Consider the following 23,760-nt stretch of genomic DNA (forward strand, 5'->3'; position numbering starts at 1 on the left):
TCAAATTCATTTTGATAAAGATGGATTTTATCTTTTAGACTTCCCAATAGCAAAATTAAATTACAATCTGTTTAGTCTTCCTAAAACAAATCCTTTCCTGAAACAACCAAGTTATTAAGCAAATCTAAGCAGAAAGTATTCTCAAATAATATATTAGGCGATTAATAATGATGCACCCCAAAGCATTTCATTTTAAAACATCAGCTGGCCCACATTTCAGAGGTAGTACATCATGCTTGATATTTTTCGTTATTTACTATTTTCTCCAAACATTTTTTTGAAGTCTTAAAAATGCCTTCAGAAATTAAGCTAGGACGCTCCATCTGAGTATATGAAAGTTAGTAAACAGAAAATGTCAAGCACCAAGACGTTTGGATGGCTGGACTACCAGGTGGGGTTATCTCATTCAGGACACAGGCTCTAAGTCTCCAGCGCTGAGCGATCTGCACTGGGATGGCAGTCCGAGATCCAGCGGTATCACCGGGTGGGAGCAGGGTGGGGGTGCTTGCGTGCGGACATAGGTGGGAGTGGGGGATAGGGAGGAAATGGAGGCGCCGACGGAGTGGAATGGGGGGTGGGTCAGGGATGGGGTGGGATGGGCATCAGTAGCGGGGTGGAGATGTTGAGAGAGAGGCAGGGCTTGGAGTGGAGGTGCGAGAAGGGTGGGGACCCGGAAGGTGGGGTGGGGGCGGGATGGAGGCGGGGCGGGGCGCACGAGGGGCGTGTACACTGGCTCAGGGACACGCGCTCTCGGCCACAGCAACTGGCTCCAAGTTCCCTCCCTCGCTCTCCGGCGAAGCCTGCCTGAGCCCTCCCACTCGGTGCAGACCGAACCATCGCGGCCGCCGCCAGCCGGGCCCTCCGCGGCCGCGCGTCCTGGGCCCGTTCCGCCAGCCCCGTCTGCTCTCTACCCGCGGCCCCGCGGCGGCGACCGTGAACACTCGGCGGCCCCTACAGCCCGCTCTCGGCCCTTCGTCCCTCGCGGGCCCCGACTCTCCCTCCTTGCAGTCCCCCGGAGCCTGGCGCCCGGCTCGGGCCGCACCGCCAGGGACTGGGGTGAGCGGCCCAGGTAAGACTGGGCCGTGGGGGCCGGGAGAGAGACTGCTGGGCGGGGGTTGGGATTCGGGTTCAGTGGTCGCGCCGCGCCCCGACTGCGGACAATGCGGGCGCTGCGCGTGGCCAGGCGGCGCGGAGCTAAGCCGGCTCTGCGCCTGCAGCTTCCCCGCCCGGCCCGGGTCTCCGTTGAGCCCGGCCTCACTGGCCCAGGCGGACCCCGTCCGGCTTTCTGGGCCGCCGGGGGAGGCGCAGCGCCGCTGCCTGCCCCGCGCCCCCTCTGCGCTCGGCTTGGCTGCACGTCCCGGGCTCGGCTAGGAGGCTGGGCACGGGGCCGGGGCTGGAGCCGGGGTTGGAGCCAGGGCGGGGGGAAGCTGGCCGCGCTGCGGAGCGGAGGTGGGCTCCGAAAGCGCGCCGCCGGTTGCTGCTGGAGGAGTGGGACTACGAAGGATGGGGACTCCGCTCGGCCACCGCTCCTTGAATGGTCTCTAATCTCGGTGTTAAATACTTTGAGAGTATCAATACCACCTAATCCTTTGCTGAGAATTACTGCTAGAAATGTAGATTCTGAGGTTCCGAAAGTTTGTTTTTGGTTACCCCCTCCAGCTCCTCCCGTGGCCTCAATTGTCTCTATTTTCTTTGAAAGCATACAAATTTGAAATAGAATTAAATTCTCCTTGGCTCACTCGTGCCTCCATCACCCAGCGGAGCTCATAACTTGGCAACAAAGCCCATACAGGCTGTGGGAAGCCGTGATGCCTGCTGCCCAGCCTGGTGCCCTCCTATTGTTTAGAGCTGGAGCTGTACAGTGTAAATGGCAGTGACAGGTCTCCCTTAAGCTGGCTCGTGGGGAAGGAAGGGAGATAACTTTGCAGTGTGCTTAAATTACTCTGGAAAGTGGAAAGAAAACACCTGGTGCTCAGCTTTTTAACCCTTTCAAGTTGTTATTCAGATTTATTGACACACACACACACAGAAAAGTGCAGGCTTTCTTTCCTGCCTAAAAAATAGGCAAACTCTGTGTTCTTCCTCACAGCCAACTTATGTCCTCTGCAAAATCTGGCACACATCTGTGACAACATTGCACTTCTGGCGTAACTGGTCTATTTCTCAAAAGGGAATATGATAGTAGAATAAGCATTTTTGCAGTATGGATAGTAGGACTTCCATTTTCTTCGTTTCCTTTGTTGGTGAAGAAGGTATTTATTATTTTCCCCCCAGTTTACACGTAGTCATTTCTGGGAAGATACTTGTATTAATTTCTTGTACTCATTTTTGTGACATCACAACCCCTGGTCATTCAGGTAAGCTATTTATTAAGCATAGTTATTCTAGAATAAAAGTGAGTTAATGGTAAACTAGAATCCTTCACTGATAACATCCCATTGGTTTACCCTACGGTATTTAATCTGTAGTATTATTATAGATTGTACACTGTAAAGTCACTAATTGAGCAGAGAGGTGGTTGGTGCCTTGTTAGCCTGACATAAAGTGCTTAGAACAGTGCCTTGCATATAGTTCTAGGTGTCAGCTAATATTACTTTTAATTTTTCTTATCAAGCTATGTGTTATTTTCTGTTTGGAAAATGGTCGTTTTGATTTTTAAAATTCTGATCTGTTAGATCATGATCTATTTTAAGTCTGTGGTTTTAATTTTAGATCAGGGCTGAGGTTGGGTTGTTATTATGCCTATGACTGACAGGCTTCTCTGCGTATCCTTATGCATGGTGAGGGTTGATTTAATTCATCTTATATATTGGATCTCTAAGGGCAAGGCATCAGTCTTGAACCCAGTCATGCCCTGGTGCCTTTCATAAGGAGACCTGGTTGTCTTTAAGAGCCTAATTGTTTAAAGAGAGGCCTCCACATTAGGGAAGACCTGGGCTCTGAACTCCATTCCTTACCTCCCCTGCACTCCCTTGTTCTCTAGGTTTAGAATCCCACTTCCAATTCCCAATGGAAAGAACCGTTGGTACAGCAGAGTTAAGTAACTCTCACAGTGTTAAAAGATGATAAAAGATAAATATGTCTACTGTATATACATCAACCAGAGCATTTAATTCTTTTTCATGCTTTAAAATATTTTAGAGCAGGATTTATAGCCTAACTAGCTAAGATAAGAAAACTCACTTATTTAAAACTACTTATTTGCCATGTGTTAGTAACCAAAGATTGTGTTTGCTATTTAGATATTTTAAATGATTGTCAGGAGTTTACTCTCATTTCATGTTCTCCTTTCCCCTTTAACTTTGAAGTGACTTTTTAAAAAATCGTGACTCCTAAATAACTTAGCTGAGCGAAAGCATGGTATTAACTCTTAGGGCCCTGCAGAAGCAAAACTGCTGTAGGCACAGTGGCTTGGCAGTAGATGGTGCTGTGGACAAGGCTGGTGGAGGAGGCATATGTATGGTCTAGTAGAATCCCAGGGATTAATTTAGCAATCCCATTGTTTGCTGCCCCCCAAAACATACTCTTACCAACCAGACACTGTCCAACAATCTTTTTGGGAATACAGTTTGTTTTTAAATTTGTACTTTATATGTTCAACATTTGTAGACTATTGGCCATTTTTCTCTCTGAAAGCCATCGCATTTTAGGTGCTAGACAAACATTGCTTGTAAAAATATTATTATGCAACTGTTCACTTTATTTTATTTTCCCATTGTAGAGTCAGATTGATCAGCTGAGCCTAGAGGATCTCCAACTAATCTGAACTTTTTTTCATACTTAACTTTTTAGGAGAGAGAAACAAATGATCAGAAACCTACTTGCATCTTGAATTTATTTAAGAAAACAACTTCCTAGGGCCAATTCTCATTTACTTTGATTTGCATCATTCTTCTGGCTCCTGGTATGATGCAGTGAGAATTGATATTCAGGATGAAGACTGAAGTGTTGCAAAGTCATGACTCATCCAAGAAAAATACGTTCATTCTATTCAGTACAGACACCAAGGCTAGAAATCTAGTACACTCAGAAAAAGGATTTTCTGGTTCATAATAACAGTTATCTCTAAGGGCTGGCTCTGGGACCAGCAAAGTCCTCGATGGTTGTTGGTGGGTGTGGTGTCTCCTCTAAGAGAGAGTAGGTGCTGTTATCCCCTTTCTATAATACAAGTGAAGGGAAGTGACTTATCTGAGTCACATAGCTAATATGTAGCAAGGTGTGTGTGTCTCCAGACCCCGTGAATCTTTCTGTCATGCCAGGAGGAATAACTTCTGCCTTGTACATTCAGTTGCTGGAAGTGTTTGTGTTTCATACCTTCTTTTCAGGTTTGATGTCAACAAATCTCTTCTCTATAACTCATTGACATACTTTGAATTTTGTGGTTAACATTTGATTATCAAAGAGTCTAAAATGAGAAAAGGTACGCCACTTTTAGTTTTCAGGGGAAACTTTTTAAGATTTCACAATACCTTGTTAAAGATCGCTTGTTTTAGGAAGGTTGAGGAGAGAGATGGCACATTTAGCTTCTTTGAACTATGTAGACTCTGATAAAAATGTCTTAGATTTAGAAGTAATAAAGAATGTTGGGTCTGTTTTTGGCTTCGTTGCTCAGGTGATCTGGGAGCAGCACAGCTCCCCCTATGCCAAGTGACTTTCTTTCCCTTAGGTTAAAGGAGGTTTATTCATTTTGATCACTTAAGTACATCAGAGGGGATTATGATGATTTTGGAAACATTGAATCAAATCCTCATTTCATATATTCATTTATTTTATTTTAGACTTTAGGCAGAGCCTAATATAATTTTTTAATGTTGATTTTTTTGTACTGAAAACATTATAGAAATACAAAAATGTAATATTTGGGAATTGTTCAGAAGAAAACACATATTATACCCAAAGTGTTTATCAAAGAAGCTAAATGTAGCATTAACTCTAGACTTTGAAAGGATAAGTTATGGGATGATTTGCATGAAAGATTTTGGGGAATAGTTGTAGGAAACTTAGTTTTTCATTCTTTGTGAATGTTAACATCCAAACGATTACAGATAATTAAGATATAAGGCTTCTCCACTGTTGCAGAATTCTTTTTCATCCTGTTTTAAAACAACCTGAGTTTGTTTCTGAATGATCCTTTTGTAATATAAAATTAATGAACTTAAATCATGCCTATGTCATTTTGACATCTTAGATTTCCTTATACTTATGGGAAGAAGGGATTGAGTGAGATTTTTACGTTTTTCACATTTTACAGTTCGTCTCATAAGGAAACTCCCATAAGAAACTGGCATTCAAAGACATAAGCCTTGTTTTTTGTTGTTGTTGTTTTAAAGGAAACTTTAGTAGGTGAAGCAAATTACTTTCTTTGCTCAGTATGTTTGGTGATAAAAATAGTGAACATGTGGATGATTAAACAGTTTTAAACCGGCATTAAATCTATGACTTTAAAATTGTAAACACTTTAGAGAGAAGTTCAAAAATGAATACCTAAGCAAAAGGAAACAGTATGTCATTTGGTAGACAGGTTTCTGGAAGAATCAGAAGAATTCTGTGGCATGTTTTATACATCAGGGCAAGATCAATGGGTTTTGAAATTGTCCAGTTCCAGATGAGGCTTTTAAAAATACAATTCACAGGCATATGGGAAATTTTTGAGTGGTTGTGTTGTAATGCAAAACATTTTTTTCCTCACAGCCCCATTAGAAGTTTATTTCATCTTTTTAATTTTATTTTTTAGGAGGAATCACATATAGCCTTCAAAACGATCATTCTCGCCAGTGATTTTTTTTTGTCCCATTAACTGGAACTTAATATAAATAAAAAATAAGTAATTATGCAAAAGAACATAGTTTACTAAGTTCCTCTACTATGATGATTATATTAAACAGATATTGATAGAGGACGTATTGTGTGCCAGGTACTTTGAATAAACACCAGTCAGGAAAGACAAGGTTCCTTCCTCTTTGAGGCTTTATTGTGTAAAGTGGGAAAATAGATAATAAATTAAATGAATAAATGAAAAGCGAATTTAAGGCAGTAATAAGTGCAGTCGAGAATGGGGGCCACTTTTCCATCTGGGCTTGGTGGTCTGGGAGGGCTTTACTGAGGACTTTAGAGCTGACTTCAGTGAAAAGAAGGCAACATGTTTGGGCATGTGTGTGACTAAATATTTATACACATCCATGAATGTGGAGTGTCTACAAAAGGGTTTGAAGATAAGTCTTTGCATTTTATTCATTAAACTTCACCGAAGGACTGTAGTCAACAAGCAAAAACTGTGCAAGATTAAAAGCCTGAAGAAGAATACACAAATATTCTTATTTATAAAATGAGTATTTATTTTAAAAATTCTTATTTATAAAATGACCTCTGCAAGGTCTCTGGGCATTGAGGATGGCCCATGCAAAGGCCCTGTGACAGGCAGAACCTGTCCTTGTGAGGAACAGGAGATAGCAGCCAAGGAACCAGGTCAGCAGAGCCTTATGGACCACAGCGGAGTTGGGGTTGGGGTGGAGTGTTTCCATTTAGTTTGAGTATAGTGGGAGCTGCCAGATGGATGATGGATGATGGATGGTAGATTATTGTCTCAGTTTCTGCTAAGTTCTTTTATGTTACTTATGATATCACATCTCATTGTAATGACTTTTGTTAGTACATTGATTTTGATGCTGTTTGTATTTTTCAACAGGAAATCATACTCATTTTATAAATAAGAATATTTGTGTATTCTTCTTCAGGCTTTTAATCTTGCACAGTTTTTGCTTGTTGACTACAATCCTTGGGTGAAGTTTAATGAATAAAATGCCAAGATTTATCTTCAACCCTTTTGTAGACACTCCACATTCATGGATGTGTATATATATTTAGTCACACATGTGCCCAGACATGTTAGTCAGTTTACTTTCTGTGGCTACCACGGGGGCCACCATTTCTACTCTTGGTCAAAAAGAGACATTTGGAAATTGGGCATTCAGCAATTTTGGGAAAAACCAATGAATCCTGATTACCCTTGTGTGTTTTTACCACATAGTTAAAACAAGGTGAGAGTTGGGAGGTTCATTGTACAGTTGACTGTGAGTTGGGGATTTAAAAAAAATTCCTTTAATCTATCCCTAGCCAGTGTCCTTTCAAATGATCATTTATTGGAATGTTGTGATTTTAAAATCAGATTTTTTTCCCCCCAATAAATTTTATTCTTGTTTAGTGACCATGATAGAAGAAGAGAAATCATTGTGTGGGTTGTTAATATGACTAGTCATGGGTGCTCTTCACAGCTTCTGTTGGCTTTGTTCCAACCTGCAACATGCACCCGGGTGTGTAACCATAAACCGTTTTATAATGTTTTGGTAAAGTGGCCACAATTTTTGTGGGGATAGACTGCCTGCCTAGTAACTTAGTTCCTTAATTTAATGAAGATTTTTTTTTCTAGTTCTTCTTAATGAATCTGTATGTTCCTCTCTTATTGGTGGAGAGTAGTACAGTCATATAAATATATATTTTGTGGGTAGTTGAAATGTTCTTTTAGGTAGTGCCAGAGAATATCTATGGTCTGCCTGTATTATTTGGAAATTGACTTCAAATGAATTTTCCATGGAAGCAGTGAAAGTGCCACACTTGTCATGGAGCTAGTGTGTGCAGGTGTGTGTGTGTGTGAGAGAAGGGCCTAGTGTTCAGTATGCACATAGCATTTCCTGTTTTTCCAGTTAGAAGTGGCTCTGCCCTTGCCTCAATGTGACATGTGTTTTAACTCATGTGGCCTGATTTGCTTGTTTGATTTTTCTTACAGGTATTTTTCATTTCAGGATTCACTAGCGTTACAAGATTGAACTGTTTTGATTGTTCATCCCTGGTTGTTATCTCTACCAGCCTTTTTCTGAGTAATTTCAGTGTGAAGCATGCTGCTGTTTAGGTACTGTGAGTTATCCATAAAGGGACCAAATCGCAGGGCCCTTTAATTAAGCATACCAGCATATTAGCAAATACCTTTATACATTTTGTGCCAGAGATACTTAAGTATCTTCATTTTCTTTGGACTTCTCATTTTACCAGATGGTATTAATTATTCACATATACCTTGTATTAGTCAGAGAACCAGAGAACCAGAACCAATAGAATATACATAGAAAAAAAGAGATTTATTACAAGGAATTGGCTTACATGATTATGGAGGCTGAGAAGTCCCATGATCTGCTGTCTCCAAGATGGAGACCCAGGAGAACCAATGGTATAAGTTCCAGTATAAGGTCAGGAAAATATAGATGTATTAGCTAAGCAGCTAGAGAGAGAGAGAGAGAAAGAGAGAGAGAGAGAGAGACAGAGAGAATTCAATCTTTCTTCACCTTTTTATTCCATTTGGGCCTTCTATTGGTTGGATAATGCCCACCCACATTGGGGAGGGCCTTTTCCTTTACTCAGTCCATCAATTCAATGCTGATTTCCTCCAGAAACACCCACAGGTACAGCCAGAAATAATGTTTAACAAGATATCTGGGCACCCCAGTAGCCCAATCAAGTAGACACATAAAATTAACAATCACATATCTGTAATACAATCAGAGTCAGGTTTTATTAAAACATTTTTGTAAAAGTATACTTCCCAAGTTGGTTTAAATGAGCTGACTCCAAGAGTGTTAACACCAGGTACCACTTCTCTAAGTCCTGCTTCTCTACAAAGTCTTTCTCAGTAGTGCTAGCAACATACTTTTTCCTTCCTGACCAACACTTCCTTTATTGAACCAATTGATGGCAGCATTTTTGGTGTATTCTTGGTTTTGTGAGTGTATCTTCTGTAAGACAGTAAGTTCATCCACAATGAAGACAGTATCTACTGGCATACCTTGGAGACAAATTGTGGGTTTGATTCCAGACCACCACCATAAAGTGAGTATTACAATAAAGTGAGTCACTTGAATTTTTTGGTTTCTGGGTGCATATAAAAATTATGCTTAAACTATACTGTAGTCTATTAAGTGTGCAATAGCATTGTCTAAGAAAACAATGTACATACCTTAATTAAAATACTTTATTGCTAAAAAATGCTGATGATCATCTGAGCCTTCAGCAAGTCATATTCTTTCTGCTGCTGGAGGTTCTTGCCTTAGTGTTGATGGCTGGTGACTGATCAGGGTGGCAGTTACTGCATGTTTGAGTAGCTGTGGCAGTTTCTTAAAATAAGACAGTAATGAAGTTTGCTGCATCAACTGACTCTTCCTTTCACCAAAGATTTCTCTAGAGCATGTGTTGCTGTTTGATAGCACTTTCCCCATAGTAGAACTTTCAAAATTGTAGTCAGTCTTCTCAAACCCTGCCACTGTTTTATCAACTAAGTTATGTAATATTCTAAATTCTTTGTTGTCCTTTCAACAGTGTTTAGAGCATCTTCAGCAGGAGTAGATTCCATTTCAAGAAATGAGTCTTTATTTTTTCATCCATAATAAGCAACTCCTCATCTGTTAGTTTTATCATGAGATTGCAGCAATTCAGTCACATCTTCAGGCTCTGCTTGTAACTCTAGTTCTCTTGCTATTTCCACCGGATCTGCAATTACTTCCTCCATGGGAGTCTTGAACCTCTCAAAGTCATCTATGAGAGTTGGGATCAACTTCTTCCAAACTCCTGTTAATGTTAATATTTTGATCTCCTCCCATGAATCATGACCGTTCTTAATGGTATTTAGAATGGTGAATCCTTTCCAGAAGGTTTTTGATTTACTTTTCCTGGATACATCAGAGCAATCAGTATCTATGGCAGCTATAGCCTTACAAAGGGTATTCCTTAAGTAATAAGACTTGAAAGTTGAAATTACTCATTGATCCATGTGCTGCAGAATGAATGTTGTGTTAGCAGGCATGAAAACAACATTTATGTCTTTGTACATCTCTATCAGAGCTTTTGGGTGACCAGGGGCATTGTAATTGAGCAGTAATATTTTGAAAGGAATCTTTTTCCTGAGCAGTGGGTCTCAACAATGGTCTTAAAATATTCAGTAGATCATACTGTAAACAGATGTGCTGTCATCCAGGCTTTGTTGTGTAGAGCACTGAGAGAGTAGACTTAGTATCATTCTTAAGAGCCCTGGGACATTCAGAATGGTAAGTCAGCATTGGCTTCAACTTCAAGTTACCAACTGCATTAGCTTCTAATGAGAGAGTCAGCCTGTCTTTTGAAGCTTTGAAGCCAGACATTGACTTCTCCCTCTAGCTATGAAAGTTTTGATCAGCAGTCCCCAACATTTTTGGCACCAGGGACCGGTTTTGTGGAAGACAGTTTTTCCATGGACTGGGGGATGGGGTGGGGGAGGGGGATGGTTTCATGATGAGTCAAGCTCATTACATTTTTCATTAGATTCTCCTAAGAAGCACGCAACCCAGATCCCTTGCATGCACAGTTCACAATAGGGTTCGTGCTGCTTTGAGAATCTAACGCCTCCACTGATCTGACAGAAGATGGATTGCTTGCCTGCCACTCACCTCTTGCTGTGCAGCTTAGTTCCTAAACCCAGGGATTGGGGTCCCCTGTCCTAGATGACATCTTCTTCCAATATAAGCCTGTTTTGTCTACACTGAAAACCTGTTGTCTAGTTGTAGCCATTTTCATCAATGATCTTAGCTCAATATTCTAGATAACTTGTACAGCTTCTACATCAGCACTTGCTGCTTCACCTTGCACTTCTATGTTATGGAGATGGCTTCTTTCCTTAAATCTCATGAACTGCTGGGCACACTGGCTCATACTTGTAATCCCAGCACTTTGGGAGGCCAAGGTGGGTGGATCAGTTGAGGTCAGGAGTTCAAGACCAGCCTGGCCAACATGGCGAAACCCTGTCTCTACTAAAGATACAAAAATTAGCCAGGCCTGGTTGTGCATGCCTGTAGTCCCAGCTACTTGGGAGGCTGAGGCAGGAGAATTGCTGGAGCCTGGGAAGCGGAGATTGCAGTGAGCTGAGATCGCACCACTGCACTCCAGCCTGGGCAACAGAGAAAAACCCCATCTCAAACAAACAAACAAACCTCATGAACCAACCTCTGCTAGCTTTCAGTTATTCCTTTGCAGCTCTGTCATCTCTCTCAGCCTTCATTGAATTGAAGAGAGTTAAGGCCTTGCTCTGGATTGGGCTTTGACTTACCGGAATATTGTGGCAGGTTTAATTTTTTATCCAGACCACTAAAACTGTCTCCCGAGAAGCGATAAGGCTGTTTTGCTTTCTCATCCTTTGTGAGTTTGCTGGAGTAGCAGTTTAAGTTTTCTTCAAGAACTTTACTTTGCATGCCCAACTTGGTTCACTGTTTGGCTAAAGAGGCCTAGTTTTGACCTGTCGTGGCTTTTGACATGCCTTCCTCATTAAGCAAAATCATTTATAGCGGTTGATTTAAAGTGAGAGATGTGTGCCTCTTCCCTTCACTTTAACACTTAGAGGCCTTTGTAGGGTTATTAATTGGCCTCATGTCAATATTGTTGTGTCTGAGAGGATAGGGAGGCCTGAGCAGAGGAAGAGATTGGGGCGGGGGGGAGCAGTCAGTGGAGCAGTCAGAACACATACATTTATTGGTTAAGTTTGCTATCTTTTGTGGTTACGGTTCGTAGTGCCCCAAACGATTACAATGGTGACATTGAAGATCCCTGATCACACATCACCTTAACAGGTATAATAACGAAAAAGTTTAAAATATTGTGCGAATTACCAAAATGTGATACACAGACCAGAAGTGAGCACCTGCTCATGGCACTGATGAACTTGTTTGATGCTGAATTGCCACAGACCTTCTATTTGTAAAAAAACATTATCTTTGGAGCATGTTAAAGTGAAGTGCAGTAAAGCAAGGTATGCCTGTGTATTTTTCCATGGTGAACATTGTCTATGAAACAAAAACAATGGTGTCGTTGATACCCCTTTCCTCCCTAATCCATGTGGTCTTTGTAAGGTGCACATGGAGATGACTATTACAGCCGTTATCATCTCTTACTTTTACCAAGTCTGAGTCTCTATTTTATGAATTATCCCCAACAAAACTTACATTCAGGTGTAAAGTGATGGCAGTTACTTCGTACAATTACATCTTATTTAGGGGTTTCATTCCTATTTACTCTTCAGATTGTGACTAGGTAAAGAAGTTCTGAAACTTGAAAATAACATTTTCTGGCATAACAGAAGATAGTTATTTGATTTGATGGTAACTACCACTTATTGCCTAACGTGGTGATATCAGGAAGGAACAGGGCTCTTTATCATTTTTTTTTCAGAAACCATCATTCACAGCTGGCTTTTCCTCCGTTAGCACATGAAATCAATCACAATAATAATAATGACAATGATATTATTATTCAGGCAGATCCTTATATCATGCTTACTCTTTCCTGGCACTATTTTGTACTTGTGTGATGGCTCTGTCAGTTTATGGTTGAAATAGTTGATGCGCTCCTGCTTATGGGCAATTTTAGCTTTGCTTTCTGAGAGTTTAGGCGTCAAGTAGTAAAGAACTGAGCAGTTGCATATAACTGAAACTTAATAATTTCTCTGAGTTCACTTTTAGACTCACTTGTTTAGAATGCTCTGGACTTTCCAGCGGCTCTTCATCTGTTCCTCTTTGGTCCAGGAGTTGGTTTGAGACTAGAATCAACTACAGACACTGGCTTGGGATAAGGCCTAAGGGACTGTGACAGTAGTGGGTGGCCATGGCACCCTAGTGCTATGGCCATGGCAGGGTTCAGTAGGCTGACTGTGGGTCTTTAAACTCCAGGGAAGAGTTTTATCTAGACCTCCTAGGGTAAAACTGGCTGGGTCCAAGTGTAATAAAGCTAAAACTTCTCACTAAGGACATTTCACTATTAGGACCTGAAGACCACCCTTAATTGATTTTTTTTTTTTTTTTTCAATGCAAGGTCTCACTCTGTCACCCAGGCTGGAGTGCAGTGGCACGATCTTGGCTCACTGCAACCTTTGTCTCCCGGGTTCAAGCGATTCTCCTGCCTCAGCCTCCCGAGTAGCTGGGATTACAAGCACGTGCCACCGCACCTGGCTAATTTTTGTGTTTTTAGTAGTGACAAGGTTTCCGCATCTCTACGTTTTGAACTCAGGTGATCCGCCCACCTCAGCCTCCCAAAGTGCTGGGATTACAGGCTTGAGGCCTGAGCCACTGGGCCTGGCTTAATTTATATATATATATATATATATATATATATTTTTTTTTTTTTTTTTTTCCCCAAAACTAGAGTTTGGATTTTGGTCAGCTGATATGGTGATTATTGGTGTCCCTAGTCACTGACACCACTGCCATTTCCTAGCCAACCAGTATTTCAGTGCCTACAATGTGCCAGGCACCATGCTGCTACCTAGGTGGGTGGAAGTCGAGTCTTCCCTCACCCTGAAGCACTGGGTAACTGTAAGTCCCATGGGCCTCTTCTCTTAGCTGGAATGTCATCTTCACCTTCACCATCTCTTAGAACGTCACTTCTCTGGTCTGAACCTCAAGTCACTGCCTGGTGTAACAGAAGTGAACTGCCCTCACAGGTGCTCTGTCCTCATGAGCCCTCTGAAATGTCCTGTTGCCTTTTTTAAGAAATGGCATTAGAGTCCAGTTGCTATTGTTGAAATTGTCCATGCACTTTGTGTATGGGATCACGTGGGTCCCACTGTTTCCTACCAGACACGGGTGATGCAGCATCAGTGGAACAAAGATATGTCTTTTTAGTTTGGAAGAAAAATGAGGTTTCATCCCATTTTCTTTTTACCATCACTTTTCCATCCCTCCATCCCTCTGCTATGGTCTGAATGTTTGTGGTTCCCCAGAATTCATATATTCAGATCTAATCCTCAAGGGGATGGTATTCAGAGGTAGGGCCTTGGCAAGTGATTAGATGATGAGGGTGGAGCCCTTATGAATGGGATTAGTGCCCTTGTAAAAGAAACCCCAGAGGACTCCCCTCCTCCTTCAGCTGTGTGAGAAGACAGTGAGAAGGTGCCACCTGGGAACCAGGAAGGGGACCCTCATCAGACGCTGGATCTGCTGGCCTTGATCTTGGGCTTCCAACCTCCAGGACTGTGAGAAATTTTTGTGGTTTATAAGCTGTCTAGTTTACAGAATTTTGTTATAGAAGCCCCAATGGACTAAGGCACCTAGGCATTATGCTAGGTGCTGGGAATACTTGTAACAAAAAGTAATGCAAATAGAATGTTACATCAGAAGGTGTTATTTTCTTCTTTACATATTTATACGTAAAGTAACAAAATTCCTGTAAGATATATTTTTTCTATCAACAAGAAGGTAAATTTCTCATGCCTAAAATAGCAAATATAGCTACAAGCAAGGCAGTTTTTGTCTGTGCTCATAGATGTTTAATAGATTCGTTGAAGCTCTGTGGTCTAATGAAATGACAGCGTAGGAGTCGTGAAAAGCTTGCATTTTCTTTTTTTTTTTTTTTTTTTTTTTTTAAAGTCTCACTCTTGTCGCCCAGGCTGGATTGCAATGGCGTGATCTCGGCTCACTGCAACCTCTACCTTCCGGGTTCAAGCGATTCTCCTGCCTCAGCTTCCCAAGTAGCTGGGATTACAGGCGCCTCCCAACACACCCGGCTAATTTTTGTATTTTTAGTAGAGACGGGATTTCACCATGTTGGCCAGGCTGGTCTCAAACTCCTGACCTCCAGTGATCCACCCTCCTCGACCTCTCAAAGTACTGGGATGACAGGCGTGAGCTACTACACCCGGCTGCATTTTTTCAATTGTTATTTTTAATTAACATCTAATAGTTGTACATATTCATGGTGTACAGCTTGGTATTTGGATACATGTATCTAATATGTTATGAGTAAATCTGGGTAATTAGCATACCCAGCACATCAAACATTTTTTTGTGTGTGTGTTAGGAATATTCAGACTCCTCTCTTCTAGCTATTTGAAAGTGTATAATAAATTATTGTTAACTATAGTCACCCTGCAATGCTGTGGAACACTAGAACTGATTCCTCCTCTGTAGCTGTAATTTTGGAGGGGACTCAATGAATTCTTCTCCCTGCATCTGAACTAAGGCTGACACCAGGTATGAGCTCCATGAGTGGGAGAGGCCTCCACACTGCAGGTGGAAGACAGGCCAGTATCCGCAGACTGTGTTCTGGCAGCTGATGCTCAGCAGCTCACCAGAGCCCGAGTCCCCATTGACATCCCTCATCCTAGTTTTTCTTCTTTATCTGACCCTGAAATACCTCTCCTGTCTGGCTCCTCTCTATTTCTGGGTACCCCTCCACCGTAGTTCAGGCCTTGGTCATCTTTTCCTTCCTCTCTGCTCTCTCTGCCTCTGAATAAAGACAAGAGAAGAAACAACCCCATCTTTATGATGCTCAAGTAACTTGAATGCACAGACGTAAATTATATCTCTGCCTGACCACTAGACAGGGGACTTGATAGAGGGACATAAGTCACATTCCAGCCAGCGGAGTCTTGTGAATATCTGCTTTGGTCTTAAACCTCTCTGCTGCTTTGAGAGTAGTTTGTATCTGGAGATTTAGGTAGATTATATCTCGGGTGTTGAAGGAGTTTGCAGATGGGAGCAAAGTACCACTGTTGATAATAACCTGAGAGTTTGTGGAGAACACAAAAGGCACTGGGATCGAGGTAAATGCCTGGATTTTGCAGAAGGTACCAAGAGATCCTAGACCTTCACTGTACAGTGTGGGGCCCACGGGACACATGTGGCTGCCCAGCACTGGAAATGTGCCTGGCCTGAATTGAGATGTCCTCCTGAAAGTGTAAGAACATGCCAGATTTTGAAGATTCAGTTTGAGAAAAGAATGTAAAATAACTCAATAATTTTTATATTAATTACATGTTGAAAGGGTAATATTTTGGTTTTATTGGGTTAAATATATTATCAAAATTAACTTCCCTATTCTTTGATTTAAAAATGTGTCTACATGAAAACTTAAGATAACATATATGGTTCACATTTGTGGCTTACATTATATTTCCATGGGATGGTGCCATTCTAGACTCCGTAATTCATTGATTTTGCTCCATCTCCTTGGCAGCATTCTAAAACATAGTGCGAAGCAGATGGTTGTGTACTTGTAGGAGAGAAAGTAGTAATAACTGAAAGCAAGAATAATTCTACTAAGAACAAATCATGCCAAACTGACCTCATTTTTTTTTCTTTTTATAGGGTTACTTGGCTAGAAAATCAGAACACTTCTGTAGGTTTATATTTGGATTTCCGTAACTCATTTGAAATGTGTCCTCTGATCAGGTCGAAGGCATTTTAGAGAGCATTGAGTTGTGGTTGATGGCACGGCTCTCTCTGTAGCTGATGAAACTCGGTTTGAGACAGTGTCTCACTCTGTTATCCAGGCTGGAGTGCAGTGGCATGATCTCAGCTCACTGCAACCTCTGCCTCCCAGGTTCAAGTGATTCTCGTGCCTCAGCCTCCCGAGTAGCTGGGATTACAGATGCGCAACATGACACCCTGCTAGTTTTTTTTTTTTTTTTTAAGTAGAGACAGGGTTTCACCATGTTGGCCACACTGGTCTCGAACTCCTGACCTGAAGTGATCTACCCACCTTGGCCTCCCAAAGTGCTGGGATTACAGGCGTGAGCCACCATGCCTGGTCTCGTTTCTCAGTTCTTGATGGTTGTGTCAAGAACAGCCTGAGCTGTCCTCCAGCTTCCTATAGAGTTTGCTTCATTTCAGGAATGTGAGGGAACATACACTAGCCTCATTTGGGAAGAGATCAGGTTTGGTCAGGTTTTTAGTGCTCTAGAAGGTTCTGCCCCATGAGCCATACTCTGTTGAGTGATCTGGGGCTCATTCATTGAATACATTTCTGGAGTACTTACATGCCCTGGCACTGTGCTAGGTGCTGGGAGTAAAGATTAATAAGATGTCGTCTGTAACCTTAAATTTCCATCTAGGAGGAAGGAAAACAGCTTAAATGAAACCATAGTCCCTGTGGTAGCACACCATTAGAGGCACATGTGTGTAGGGTGCTGGACTGGGCTAGGAATATCACTCCCAGCTCTGCTGGTTTGGCAAGATTCCACTTGAAACCTGATTTCTAACTCCTGCCATAAAGAATGGCTTAATTGTTGTAAAACTAAAATCATTATCTTTAATTGTTCATATCTCACAACTTAGCAAATTCATTTATGTGAAATTTTTCTACAGCTACGGTAGAAAGCTTGGCAATGTCTGCTTTGAAAAATTTCCAGGACAAAATTGTCGTGACACTGTTCTTTGGAAGGTGTACTGGGCCCAAGTACTAGAGTGGCCTTCAAACATTTCTCAAAGAACATCTAGCTTTGCCTACACGGTATCTGTTTGGCGGCATCCTTACAGAAGCAAAGAAGTCTACGTTTTGGTCAGGCGTTTTGAACTCTAGCTAAGAGTTAGGAATCTACTGAGCTCTTTACAATCGAGGAGGTTTGTTTTCTGATTTGAGAGACCAAAATAGATGCCCTTTTCTCAACTAAGAAAGACCCTAAGGTTAAAGAAACAACGTTGCCTGTGGATTGAGGGTTCAGAGCCCTGGCTGGCATGGCAAATTTCTAAATTCCTATGGCTCTAAGCTCCCTAACAGTAGGAGTTATCAAACCCCTCCTAACACATTTGCCACCCAGACCACTGCAACTCTGACTGGATAGAGCGCTGGCCTTTTGAGCATCCTTTTCTAATAAGCAACTGCAGACATTAAATGGTTTCAGCATGCTTTTAGAGACTGCGCAGGAACTCTGTTTCCTATGGTTCACCTTTTGACATAAAGAGCCAAATTCCACCTCATTTTAATGCTAAAACCTCGCCCCAAAGTGAACACGAGATGTATGTTACGTATATGTTTACCCACTGTGCACGCACTCAGCTCCTTCCAAACCTGTGGAATGTGTAGGACTCTCGTGTGATACAGACCCTGTGAGGCATAAAACCTGACCTGTCCTCCCATCTTTGAAGAAAGAAAGAGAACCTTTGACACACACCCAAGATCTTCTCTTCCATGCCAGCAAACCAATATTGCCAGTAGAGCTCTCCTTTCTACTCTTTAGCCATCCTGGTCTTTGGATGACATTTAGTTCTGGAAGATTATTTCAAGGATTTAGGTAGCCCATCCATGGCTTTGCTTCCATCAGCTTGTGTCTTCCAAGTATGTAGTAAGTGACTCTAGGCAGCATACAGGTGGCAAGGAGTTATGTTAGACCCCCTCGGAATCACCTTCGTGACTGAGTAGCCCTCACGTCTGTCACAGGCTCTGCTTCAGCTGAAGGATATTCCAGAGATGGCCACACGACATCTCACTGTATTTTGGTAGAGATTTTGTGAGGACCTCGTGCATTACTGCCTAGTGTACTCTGCACTTTACACACCTTTAACAACATGTCAAAAACCTACAAGGCAAGTAATTTGATTAGAAAGATGAACAGTCAACTTAGGCAAAATTGAGGTGAAACTATAGCAGGTTGGTAGGAAATTCTGACTAGTTTCTTCTCTAGCTTGACCTCTGTATTATGTGCTTAAATTTTCTCTAGGTACTATAATTTTAATTTTCTGTTTTCCTCTGATTTTTTTTTGTTGTTGAAATATCTCACATATTTTTGGGAAAGAAGGTAGGGTTTAAGGTAAAACTAAAGATCTTCTTAGTGTTATTTTTGGCTGGTAGTTGGTTGTGTTTAAACTCTACACCGAGAAGATGGAAGTTATTTTGTTCAAACTTTAATATTAAATGTCTAAATCAGGAGTGGGCAATGTTTTAATCTTCATTTATTTATTTTGATAGGTGAGAAAAAATATTTGTGTACTTTTTTCACATTCAAAATAAAAGGTTTTATTGAGTCCTAGGGGAAAAAAAATTAAGAATGATTTCTTTGAGTAGAAAACCTCCAAGGGGATTTGGTGCTGGTTCTGGGCCATGAAAATGGTTTGCTCCGGGCCTGTTGGGTGGTCACAAGTGTGGTGGCAGACAGCCCTTTCAGTCCTTGGGCCTGTGGAGGACTGCTGGAGGACATTTGGGGTTATCCCATTTCTTCCTCAGAGGAATGCTGCAGTCTGTGTTACTGTGGTCACACTTTAGTAACAGGGACATTGGTGCAAAGATGTATTCTTCAGGTTGTTTGGGGAGTGGAGGAGTGGATGAGGGACAGGGTCTAAATGGCTCCAGAGCTTGGGGTCCCGGTATCCTCCCCAGTCTGTTCTTCCCTTTCCTGGAATCTGAGGTCTTATCCCACCTGAGCTTGGCAAGGTGAAGTGAGCATTCCTATGACATTTGCCATCCCAGGCTGGTGTCTCCCTGCTGGGATGGCTCCCAGTGGCCCCAACTTCTGCTCCCCCCGGGCTGTCACTTCTGTCAAATCCTCCTTTCCCCCAGACCTGGGAGGGGCTGTGGAAGGCCCCTGATGGGTTTTCTCTAGGATCTCCTTCTCCTGAAATGCTGTGTGTTGTCTCTAGAACTGAGGCTGGCTGAGCTTTGCTTATCAACAAAGATTTCTCTCTTTACTGCACTAGATGGCAAATGCCTGCTGTTACAGAATCTTTCCCCAAAGTGGATCAAAGATGGAGTATCATCAGTATCATCGCAAGAAATGTCAAGTCTGACAGAAGAGTATGAAAGGGGCAGCTTTGGGCTGTCCCCATGGCGGTCTTTGGGCACACATCAGGGGCTTATGGTGGGGAGTGGGTGTTGTCCTGTCTCTGGCAGCAGTCCCAGCCTGGCACACTTTTTGGGGCCCAGTAAATAGTTGTTTATATATTGGAAAGGCCCTGGTGGGATGGAGGGATTTGTGAATTATGTGTGTTCACCACATTGCTGAATCCACGAGGGAGAGTGGTGGGGAAGCAGGCTTCAGCTTAATGTGCAGTCCCAGGTGACCCAGACCAGGATGGGCTGCCATATAAAGTGGACCCTCTGTTGTTCAGGGACACAGAGGGGGAGTCCAGTGGGGCTGGACAGTCATCTTTTGGTCCTGCATGCTGAAGCCAAGATATTTTTTATCTTGACACATCATCCTCACCCATAAACTACAGTTGCTATTGCTATTTCTGGCACCACCTTTTTTACTTCTCATTTTGGGTTTATTTTATCATGGAGCTCTGAGCCTGCCTGCTCTGTGGTAGACTCAGGTACTCTAAGGGACAAAGTGTTGGAAAATAAGGTCACTTCTCTCTTTAACACCAAAATAAACTGATAAATGCTTGCATGCAGAGTACAGAAGGAGTAAGGTAGCTGGCCTTTCGTGCGGGCATGCCTGTCACTGTGCTGTGAAAGTGACTGGGACATGGGCCTCTTGTGAACAAGGATTGACTGTGCACTAAGACGTGGCATCTGCTTGTGATGATCATGCTTTTGTCATCCGTTCTCTCTGGCTTGGAAAAGGCCCGAGCCAAACTAGAACTGTCAGACCTAAATTGGCATAACCAATGTCAGTTCTTCCTCGAAGAGCCCTTCCGGATTACCTGCTTCAGTGATCCAGACTGTCTAGTAAGAACACTTAGGATCATAGAGCTTCCTGGGCCTCCCTCTGCCTAGCGGGAATCAGTGGGACTGCGCAGGGTACTCCCTGGGGGATGCTGATGCACAGGTAGCTTTAGGAACCCTGGATCTGGGTCAGTGCTTTGTAAACTGTAGCACACAGTCACCAGGAGGGCTATTCAAACAAATTGCCAGTTGCTCCAGAGTTTCTTATTCACACGGTCTGGGGAGGGCCTCGAGATTTGCATTTTCGCCAAGTTCCCTGGTGATCCTGAGCCTGTCTGGGTGAAGTCCTCATCTGAAAAGTGTGTAGTCCTAGGTCTGTGTCCCCAGACATAAGGTTATAAAGGTGGATGTCTTGCAGGGAAACTGCTGCAAAGGGCAGAAAGGGTTGTAAAAGTTCTCCCAGAGAAGATGACCTTTGATGCAACAGGCTTTAACCTTCTCATTGAGAATCTTCAATGCAGTTCCTAATTTTTAAAATAAAACTTCTGTTTAATAAGCCACATACATGTATGTTTTCCCTAACTACTTTGCATTTTTCTTTAATCTGTGTAGATTTTCATATTTAAAATGCAAGTTCAATTATGATTTGGTTTTGGGGTTATCATTTATTAAACATTTTGGACATCTGGAAGCAAACCTATTATGATCTTTATTTTTAATTTTAAAAGAAAATGATTTTGTACCATATTCTGCTATAAATAAAATATTTATAAGTGTAGTGATTATTAGAAATTTTTACTAACATCAAGACTTTAGGCCATGAAAATATACTTATTTCCTTGGATTTAAAAATATTTTTACAAAATAACTTTCTTTTCTTAGGAATTTTAATTGTTTTAGTTGATGAGTTGATGTTCTTCTTTATGCTCAGACAGCTTAGGCAGTTTTTGTTTAAGATAACGTTAAAGCCGGTTGCGATGGCTCACGCCTGTAATCCCAGCACTTTGGGAGGCCAAGGCAGGTGGATCACTTGAGGTCAGAAGTTCGAGACCAGCCTGACCAACCTGGTGAAACCCTGTCTCTACTAAAAATACAAAAAATTAGCTTTGCATGGTGGCATATGCCTGTTATCGCAGCTACTCGGGAGGCTGAAGCAGGGCAATCGCTTGAACCCTGGAGGTGGAGGTTGCAGTGAGCCAAGATTGCGCCACTGCACTCCAGCCTGGACGACAGAGCAAAACTCTGTCTCAAAAAAAAAGACGTTAAATTTACACTCTCAGAGAAGGTGACATTAAATTTATACTCTCAGAACATTTGTTTTTCAACAAAAATGGATACAGATACTATTGATTAATTTTGGAGGAATACAGTGAAGATAATTTCTAAATTAGTCTTAGCTCCTTAAGTAAAAGTGCCCTCAGTTAACTAAAACGTGTTCTTGAAAAGGCATGAGGGGCCGGGCATGGTGACTCATGCCTGTAATCTCAGCACTTTGAGAGGCCTAGGCAGGCAGATCACTTGAGGTCAGGAGTTCGAGACCAGCCTGGCTAACATGATGAAACCCCATCTCTACTAAAAATAAAAAATTAGCCAGGTGTGGTGGTGTGTGCCTGTAATCCCAGCTACTCAGGAGGCTGAGGCAGGACAATTGCTTGAATCCAGGAGGTGGAGGTTGCAGTGAGCTGAGATTGTGCCACTGCACTCCAGCCTGGGTGACAGAGCGAGACTTTGTCTCAAAAAAAAAAAAAAGAAAAAGAAAAAAGGCATGAGGATTTCAAGTGAAATCCAGTTAAATGAGTATTACATAATTAAAATAGGTCCTATTTGGAAATAAATTTAACTCTTGGAATATTTAACTATTCCTAACTATATCATTCAACTCATTCTATTTATATGGTTTAATTATATATTTGACCCATTTAATCTTAATACCTCATGAAAACAAAGCTATGTAGAGTATCTTTTAATCAGTTTTAGCATCTGAGAAATCTGATGTCTCTTTGGTGGATTTGGCCAGAGGGAACTGGAACACATGCTCTCATTGCCACTTTGATGGTATTTTTTAAATCTATGAAATAAATGCTTTTAGAAAATGATTTTACTGGGCAAAGAGAGCCAGGTGTGGAAGTAAAATTTGTATTATCTATTGTTGCATAACAAATGACGCCAAAACTTAGTGGCTCAAATAATACAGATTTTCTGTCTTCACATTCTGTGGGGATTCGGAGTTTCTTAGCAGGGAGTTTCTGGCTTGGGCCTCCCGGGAGGTTATTCTCAGATGTGGCTGGGGTTGCAGTCATATTGAGGCTGCACAGAGCCTGGAGGCTCCAGCACCCAATGTGGCTAAGCTCTGGCTCAGCTCTTTGACTGGAGAGTTGATGCTACCTGCTGGTGGGAGCGGGGAGCTCAGTTCCTCCCCAGCTTAAGCCTATCCTGGCGCTGCTTGGTTGCAGGTCAAATTTTTGGCCAGCCAAGAACCCGAAGGAAGATCTTTCATAATGTCTCAGTTTGGCTAGCTACCCAACTCCACGTATTCATCCTGTTTGCCTTGTGGTGTTGCCTCATGCCAGGAAGTGCTCCAGTCTGTGTTTGTCATGTTCTGTGCCCTCCAGGAGCTCATGATGCACCAGAGAAAAGGCTAAGCCCAGGGCCCAAGAGAAGCTGGTGCAATGAGCAGCATGGGCACAGCCTGAATGAGGGAGGGAGTGTGTCCAGGAAAAGCTTTCCTGAAGAAGGTCAGATTTGAGCTGAATCAGATGTGCCTGCCTTCTAAGAGAAGGTAGATGTTAGCCAGTTGAAGGAGTAGGCTGGAAGCAGGGAGTAGGGGGAGAAATTTAGGAAGGAAATGCTAGGCAGATAGAACAGACTTAGTGAACGGACTGAGGCTCGAAACAGCACAGCAAGTCTGGAGAACTTTAGCAGTTTACTTTTTCAGTGCCTAGGGAAATGTTTGAGTTAGGGAAAGATGCCAGGACTGGAGATGCTAGTGTGGTAGGTAAGGGAGTTAGTGCTTCTCAATCATGCAGCTTGGATGCATGTGTTTCTTGCCCATCATCATGCACGTTTTCTTACTCATTCCTCAACAAAGATTTGAGCATTTACAAGGCTTAAGGCATTATGCCGCTTCATTGAACCCTGAAAGGTAGATAAGTCTGCATTTTATAGATAAGACACTGGCTGAGGGATATTAATTGACTTGCCCAAGATGATGTGGCCAATGAGTAGCAGGGCTGCATCTGTGTGAAAACCTGAAAGTCGAGTTAAGATGCGAACCAGTTCTTCATAAGAATCACTGGAGGCACATATTTTATATAAAGATTTCTGGCCTCCACCCTAGACTTACTGATGTCTAGGGGAAGGGCCTCAGGTACTCTTTAC

The 23,760-nt window shown here is 42.3% G+C and overlaps 1 protein-coding gene across 6 annotated transcripts in view; it reads left to right on the forward strand.

Moving 5' to 3' along the window:
* The first annotated feature begins 680 nt into the window (after positions 1–680).
* Positions 681–23,760, forward strand: part of FAM110B (family with sequence similarity 110 member B) — a 162,410-nt gene continuing 139,330 nt past the window's right edge. For 3 of the 6 annotated variants that reach the window (XR_010159567.1, XM_016959504.4, XM_054656754.2), the window contains exon 1: positions 719–1,069. The gene's annotated coding sequence lies outside the window, so the exon portion shown is untranslated. Of the gene's footprint in view, positions 1,070–23,760 lie in introns of all 6 variants that reach the window. The other 3 variants (XM_003951266.6, XR_010159568.1, XM_009455421.5) reach the window with 3 other exon arrangements.

Source organism: Pan troglodytes, chromosome 7, assembly GCF_028858775.2.
Source record: "Pan troglodytes isolate AG18354 chromosome 7, NHGRI_mPanTro3-v2.0_pri, whole genome shotgun sequence".
NCBI classification, from domain to species: Eukaryota; Metazoa; Chordata; class Mammalia; order Primates; family Hominidae; genus Pan; species Pan troglodytes.